This window comes from Arachis ipaensis, chromosome B8 (genome assembly GCF_059453495.1).
Source record: "Arachis ipaensis isolate K30076 ecotype BB chromosome B8, ASM5945349v1, whole genome shotgun sequence".
NCBI lineage: Eukaryota > Viridiplantae > Streptophyta > Magnoliopsida > Fabales > Fabaceae > Arachis > Arachis ipaensis.
In genome coordinates this window covers 38,530,535-38,538,955 of record NC_142443.1, presented here as the reverse complement: position 1 = coordinate 38,538,955, position 8,421 = coordinate 38,530,535, and the positions used below count along the sequence as shown (strand labels likewise).

Below are 8,421 nucleotides of genomic sequence, written 5' to 3'. Positions count from 1 at the left end.
CCAATTTACATGGAAGAAGCATCTCCATTCCTGCCATTGGAGCAAACAATTTTGAGCTAAAACCTCAATTAGTTTCTCTAATGCAGCAGAACTGCAAGTTTCATGGATTTCCATCTGAAGATCCTTTTCAGTTCTTAACTGAATTCTTATAGATCTGTGATACTGTTAAGACTAATGGAGTAGATCCTGAAGTCTACAGGCTCATGCTTTTCCCTTTTGCTGTGAAAGACAGAGCTAGAATATGGTTGGACTCTCAACCCAAAGATAGCCTGAACTCTTGGGATAAGCTGGTCAAGGCTTTCTTAGCCAAGTTCTTTCCTCCTCAAAAGCTGAGTAAGCTTAGAGTGGATGTTCAAACATTCAGACAGAAAGAAGGTGAATCCCTCTATGAAGCCTGGGAGAGATACAAAGAACTGACCAAAAAGTGTCCTTCTGACATGCTTTCAGAATGGACTATCCTGGATATATTCTATGATGGTCTATCTGAATTGGCTAAAATGTCATCGGATACTTCTGTAGGTGGATCCATTCACCTAAAGAAAACTCCTGCAGAAGCTCAAGAACTCATTGACATGGTAACTAATAACCAGTTCATGTACACTTCTGAGAGGAATCCTGTGAGTAATGGGACGCCTACGAAGAAGGGAGTTCTTGAAATTGATACTCTGAATGCCATACTGGTTCAGAATAAAATATTGACTCAGCAAGTCAATATGATTTCTCAGAGTCTGAATGGAATGCAAGCTGCATCCAACAGTACTCAAGAGGCATCTTCTGAAGAAGAAGCTTATGATCCTGAAAACCCTGCAATAGCATAGGTGAATTACATGGGTGAACCTTATGGAAACACCTATAACCCCTCATGGAGAAATCACCCAAATCTCTCATGGAAGGATCAACAAAAGCCTCAACAAGGCTTTAATAATGGTGGAAGAAATAGGTTTAACAATAGTAAACCTTTTCCATCATCCACTCAGCAACAGACAGAGAACTCTGAACAAAATACCTCTAATTTAGCAAACTTAGTCTCTGATCTATCTAAGGCCACTGTAAGTTTCATGAATGAAACAAGGTCCTCCATTAGAAATTTGGAAGCACAAGTGGGCCAGCTGAGTAAAAGGATCACTGAAATCCCTCCTGGTACTCTCCCAAGCAATACAGAAGAAAATTCAAAAGGAGAGTGCAAGGCCATTGACATAACCACCATGGCCGAACCTGTAAGGGAGGTTGAGGACGTAAATCCCAGTGAGGAAGACCTCCTGGGACGTCCAGTGATCAATAAGGAGTTTCCCTTTGAGGAACCAAAGGAATCTGAGACTCATCTAGAGACCATAGAGATTCTATTGAACCTCCTTATGCCCTTCATGAGCTCTGACGAGCATTCATCTTCTGAAGAGAATGAGGATGTTACTGAAGAGCAAGTTACCAAGTACCTTGGTGCAATCATGAAGCTGAATGCCAAATTATTTGGTATTGAGACTTGGGATGATGAACCTCCCTTGTTCACCAATGAACTAAGTGATCTGGATCAACTGACATTACCTCAGAAAAAATAGGATCCTGGAAAGTTCATAATACCTTGTACCATAGGCAACATGATCTTTGAAAAGGCTCTGTGTGACCTTGGTTCAGGGATAAACCTCATGCCCCTCTCTGTAATAGAGAAACTAGGAATCTTTGGGGTACAAGCTGCTAAAATCTCATTAGAGATGGCAGACAATTCAAGAAAATAGGCTTATGGACAAGTAGAGGACGTGTTAGTAAAGGTTGAAGGCCTTTACATCCCTGCTGATTTCATAGTCCTAGATACTGGGAAGGATGAGGATGAATTCATCATCCTTGGAAGACCCTTCCTAGCCACAGCAAGAGCTATGATTGATGTTGACAGAGGCGAACTAGTCCTTCAATTGAATGAGGACTCCCTTGTGTTTGCAACTCAAGGTCATCCCTCTGTAAACATGGAGAGGAAGCATAAAAAGCTTCTCTCACTGCAGAGTCAACTAGAGCCCCCACAGTCAAACTCTAAGTTTGGTGTTGGGAGGCCACAACCAAACTCTAAGTTTGGTGTTGAACTCCCATATCCAAATTCTAAGTTTGGTGTTGGGGAGTCTCAACAATGCTCTGATCATCTGTGAGGCTCCATGAGAGCCCACTGTCAAGCTATTGACATTAAAGAAGCGCTTGTTGGGAGGCAACCCAATTTTTATTTATATAATTTTTATTCTTTTTCATGTTTTATTAGGTTCATGATCATGTGGAGTCACAAAATAAATATAAAAATTGAAAATAGAATCAAAAACAGCAGAAGAAAAATCACACCCTGGAGGAAGACCTTAATGGCGTTTAAACGCCAGTAAGAAGCATCTGGCTGGTGTTCAACGCCAGAACAGAGCATGGTTCTGGCGCTGAACGCCCAGAACAAGCATGGTTCTGGCGTTCAACGCCAGAAATGGGCAACAAATGGGCGTTCAACGCCCAGAACAAGCACCAATCTGGCGCTGAACACCCAGAGTTGTGTGCAAGGGCATTTTGCATGCCTAATTTGGTACAAGGTTGTAAATCCTTGAACACCTCAGGATCTGTGGACCCCACAGGATCCCCACCTACCTCCACTCACTTCTTCTCACCCCTCTTTCACACAATCCTATAAACACTCTTCCCCAAAACTCTTCACCAATCACCTCAATCTCTCTTCCCTATCACCACTTCACCACTCACATGCATCCACTCTTCCCCATAAACCTACCTCATAAACCCCACATACCTTCAAAATTCAAAATCAATTTCCCACCCAAAACCACCCTTATGGCCGAACCTTACCCCCCTCCCTTCCCTATATATAGCCCTCCATTCTTCCTCATTTTCACACAACACAACCCTCTCTTCTCTTCTTGGCCGAATACACCCCTCCCCCCTCTCCTCCATATCTTCTTCTTCTTCATCTATTCTTTCTTTTCTTGCTCGAGGGTGAGCAATATTCTAAGTTTGATGTGGTAAAAGCATAAGCTTTTTGTTTTTCCATTACCATTGATGGAACCTAAGACCGGAGAATCCTCTAGAAAAGGGAAAGGGAAGACAAAAGCTTCCACCTCCGAGTCATGGGAGATGGAAAGATTCATCTCCAAAGCTCATCAAGACCACTTCTATGATGTTGTGGTCAAGAAGAAGGTGATCCTCGAGGTCCCTTTCAAGCTCAAGAAGAATGAGTATCCGGAGATCCGACATGAAATCCAAAGAAGAGGTTGGGAAGTTCTAACAAACCCCATCCAACAAGTCGGCATCCTAATGGTTCAAGAGTTCTATGCCAATGCATGGATCACTAGGAACCATGATCAAAGTAAGAACCCAAACCCAAAGAATTATATTACAATGGTTCGGGGGAAATACTAAGATTTTAGTCCAGAAAATGTGAGGTTGGCATTTAACTTGCCTATGATGCAAGGAGATGCACGCCCCTACACTAGAAGGGTCAACTTTAATCAAAGGTTGGACCAAGTCCTCAGGGACATATGTGTGGAAGGAGCTCAATGGAAGATTGACTCCAAAGGCAAGCCGGTTCAATTAAGAAGACTGGACCTCAAGCCTGTGGCTAGAGGATGGTTGGAGTTCATCCAACGCTCCATCATCCCCACTAGCAACCGATTTGAAGTTACTGTGGATCGGGCCATCATGATTCATAGCATCATGATTGGAGAGGAAGTAGAAGTTCATGAAGTCATCTCCCTTGAATTCTACAAAATAGCCGAAAAGCCCTCTCCTGGGGCAAGGCTAGCTTTTCCTCATCTTATTTGCCATCTATGTTACTCAGCTGGAGCGTTCATAGAAGGAGACATTACCATTGAGGAAGAGAAGCCCATCACTAAGAAAAGGATGGAGCAAACAAGAGAGCCCAGTCATGGATCTCAAGAGATGCATGAAGCTCATCACCATGAGATCCCAGAGATGCCTCAAATGCATTTTCCTCCACAAAACTATTGGGAGCAAATCAACACCTCCCTAGGAGAATTAAGTTCTAACATGGGACAATTAAGGGTGAAACATCAAGAGCACTCCATCATCCTTCATGAAATAAGAGAAGATCAAAAAGCAATAAGGAAGGAGCAACAAAGATAAGGAAGAGACATAGAAGAGCTCAAGGACATCATTGGTTCCTCAAGAAGGAAACGCCACCATCACTAAGGTGGACTCATTCCTTGTTCTTACATTCTCTATTTTTCATTTTCTCTATGTTAAGTGCTTATCCATGTTTGTGTCTTCATTACATGATCATTAGTATTTAGTAACTTTGTCTTAAAGTTATGAATGTCCTATGAATCCATCACCTCTCTTAAATGAAAACTGTTTTAATTCAAAAGAACAAGAAGTACATGAGTTTCGAATTTATCCTTGAACTTAGTTTAATTATATTGATGTGGTGACAATACTTTTTGTTTTCTGAATGAATGCTTGAACAGTGCATATGTCTTTTGAAGTTGTTGTTTAAGAATGTTAAATATGTTGGCTCTTGAAAGAATGATGATAAGGAGACATGTTATTTGATAATCTGAAAAATCATAAAAATGATTCTTGAAGCAAGAAAAAGCAGCAAAGAACAAAGCTTGCAGAGAAAAAAAAAAGAAAAAAAATATAGGCGAAAAAAAATAAAAGGAAAAAGTAAGCAGAAAAAGCCAAAAGCTCTTAAAACCAAGAGGCAAGAGCAAAAAGCCAATAACCCTTAAAACCAAAAGGCAAGGGTAAATAAAAAGGATTCCAAGGCTTTGAGCATCAGTGGATAGGAGGGCCTAAAGGAATAAAATCCTGGCCTAAGCGGCTAAACCAAGCTGTCCCTAACCATGTGCTTGTAGCGTGAAGGTGTCAAGTGAAAACTTGAGACTGAGCGGTTAAAGTCAAGGTCCAAAGCAAAAGAAGAGTGTGCTTAAGAACCCTGGACACCTCTAATTGGGGACTTTAGCAAAGCTGAGTCACAATCTGAAAAGGTTCACCCAATTATGTGTCTGTGGCATTTATGTATCCGGTGGTAATACTGGAAAACAAAGTGCTTAGGGCCACGGCCAAGACTCATAAAATAGTTGTGTTCAAGAATCATCATACTGAACTACGAGAATCAATAACACTATCTGAACTCTGAGTTCCTATAGATGCCAATCATTCTGAACCTCAATGGATAAAGTGAGATGCCAAAACTATTCAAGAGGCAAAAAGCTACAAGTCCCGCTCATCTGATTGGAGCTATGTTTCATTGATAGTTTGGAATTTATAGTATATTCTCTTCTTTTTATCCTATTTGATTTTCAGTTGCTTGGGGACAAGCAACAATTTAAGTTTGGTGTTGTGATGAGCGGATAATTTATACGCTTTTTGGCATTGTTTTTAGTATGTTTTTAGTAGAATCTAGTTACTTTTAAGGATGTTTTCATTAGTTTTTATGTTAAATTCACATTTCTGGACTTTACTATGAGTTTGTGTGTTTTTCTATGATTTCAGGTATTTTCTGGCTGAAATTGAGGGACTTGAGCAAAAATCAGATTCAGAGGTTGAAGAAGGACTGCTGATGCTGTTGGATTCTGACCTCCCTGCACTCAAAGTGTATTTTCTGGAGCTACAGAACTTAAAATGGCGCGCTTCTAATTGTGTTGGAAAGTAGACATCTAGGGCTTTCCAGAAATATATAATAGTCCATACTTTGGCCGAGTTTAGATGACGTAAAAGGGCGTTGAACGCGAGTTCTACGCTGCTGTCTGGAGTTAAACGCCAGAAACACGTCACAAGCCAGAGTTGAACGCCAGAAATACGTTACAAACTGGCATTCAACTCCAAGATTGACCTCTACATGTGTAACATTCAAGCTCAGCCCAAGCACACACCAAGTGGGCCCCGGAAGTGGATTTATGCATCAATTACTTACTTCTGTAAACCCTAGTAACTAGTTTAGTATAAATAGGACTTTTTACTATTGTATTAGACATCTTTTGATCATCTTTGATCAGTTTTATGCTATCTTAGACTTTCATGGGGGCTGGCCATTCGGCCATGCCTGGACCATTATCACTTATGTATTTTCATACGGTAGAGTTTCTGCACTCCATAGATTAAGGTGTGGAGCTCTGCTGTTCCTCAAAGATTAATGCAAAGTACTACTGTTTTTCTATTCAATTCAACTTATTCCGCTTCTAAGATATTCATTCGCACTTCAACCTGAATGTGATGAACATGACAATCATCATCATTCCCTATGAACGCGTGCCTGACAACCACTTCCGTTCTACCTTAGATTGAATGAGTATCTCTTGGATCTCTTAATCAGAATCTTCGTGGTATAAGCTAGATTGATGGCGGCATTCATGAGAGTCCGGAAAGTCTAAACCTTGTCTGTGGTATTCCGAGTAGGACTCTGGGATTGAATGACTGTGACGAACTTCAAACTCGCGAGTGCTGGGCGTAGTGACAGACGCAAAAGGAGGGTGAATCCTATTCCAGCATGATCGAGAACCTCAGATGATTAGCCGTGCTGTGACAGAGCATTTGGACCATTTTCACAAGAGGATAGGATGCAGCCATTGGCAAGGGTGATGCCTCCAGACGATTAGCCATGCAGTGACAGCGCATCGGACCATTTTCCAGAGAGGATTGAAAGTAGCCATTGACAACGGTGATGTCCTTACATAAATCCAGCCATGGAAAGGAGTAAGACTGATTGAATGAAGACAGCAGGAAAGCAGAGGTTCAGAGGAACGAAAGCATCTCTATACACTTATCTGAAATTCTCACCAATGATATACATAAGTGTTTCTATCCTTATTTTCTATCTATTTATTATTTATGTTCGAAAACTCCATAACAATTTTCTATCTGCCTGACTGAGATTTACAAGGTGACCATAGCTTGCTTCATACCAACAATCTCCGTGGGATCGACCCTTACTCCGTAAGGTTTATTACTTGGATGACCCAGTGCACTTGCTGGTTAGTTGTATCGAAGTTGTGAATGAAAAACGATTTATTAAGACGTGCGTACAGAGTTTCTGGCGCCGTTGCCTGAGATCACAATTTCGTGCACCATCGGTCACGCAAACGCGTGACATGATTTATGCTGGTGGCGTGAGGGCAGCCTCGCGTTCACGTAACTTTCTGTTTCAAGCTCATTTTGCTAGAATTTAGAGTGATGCGTTCGCGTGGGTGATGCGATCGCGTGAATGACCATATTGTGAAAAATGACGTGGATGCGTGGGACACGCGTTAGCGTGGGGCACGCGTTCGCGTGGTAAGGCTTGTGCTTCTAGCACCGTTCCAGCCCCATTCCAGCCTAAAATTCTGCCATACACCCCTTTTTACGTCGATTTTGGGGCACGCATTCGCGTGGGTGACACAGACGCGTGGGAGGCTATTTTTCCACATGACGCGGACGCGTCAGCGATGCGGTCACGTGAGCGTATTTGTGCCAAAGGCACGCCTCCAGCCGCGCTTTCGCTTGACTCTCTGTAAAATCTATTTTCTTCCTTGAGGCACATATGACGCGGACGCGTCGGCGACGCTGTCGCGTCGCGTGCCATGTTTTTTTTTTAATAATGCAGTATGTAGAATGCAATGCTAATATGAATGTTATTCATGATTCCAGGTCCAATCAAAACTCAAAAACAAACAAATAGACTAGAATTAAAACTGAAAAAAAGGACGATCATACCATGGTGGGTTGTCTCCCACCTAGCACTTTTAGTTAAAGTCCTTAAGTTGGACATTCTGGTAAGCTTCTTGCTATGGTGGCTTGTGCTTGAATTCATCCATAAATCTCCACCAATATTTGGAATGCCAACAGCCTCCGGGGTCCCAAACTATGCACGTAAAACCCTTGAGTAAGTTCAAACATGTTTCAAGGCTCCTGGGGTGCTGAATGTCAAAATAGTTTCTAGGATCCCAAACTTTACTTTTACACCCGTCTTTGTCTTGGTCTGCATTTTTCTAGCCGGGTGGTAAGTAATCTGAATTCTCACTGCAGTGACCAAACAACATCCTAGACCCATTCAATTGAGCTTTGCACCAACACTTGTACTCCAGTGCGAAATGCGGAACCTTAATGAACCTTGCCTGACAACTCCAACCACTAACCATCTTCCTCTTACTCTTAATGCCACAAAGAGCTCTAAGTTGACCATCCGTCTCCAGTAGCCCATATTCAAGTGGGAAAGTAAAGGATAAGGATAGGAATTTTTCCCACTTGAACGTTGTGTTGGACGGTAATGGCCTTGGGAGAGGTGTTTCTAATGAATTTGCAAGCTCCACTCCCTTGTGCTCTTCTCTGACAACTTCCACCTCTTTGCAAGCTTCTTCAATATCAACCTCTTCTTCTTGGTAGATTTCTTCCAATTCAATCTCTTCTTCATTGCTCACCAAGGGCATGGGAGGTTGTGCCTCTTCTTCTTGAATC

At 42.0% G+C, this 8,421-nt stretch overlaps 1 non-coding gene across 1 annotated transcript; it reads right to left on the bottom strand.

Annotated features, from left to right (window-relative positions):
- Positions 1-335: 335 nt before the first annotated feature.
- LOC148547741 (small nucleolar RNA R71) lies at positions 336-443 on the bottom strand. Its single transcript, XR_015897035.1, has one exon. It is a non-coding gene; the product is annotated as a small nucleolar RNA R71 (small nucleolar RNA).
- Positions 444-8,421: the final 7,978 nt, after the last annotated feature.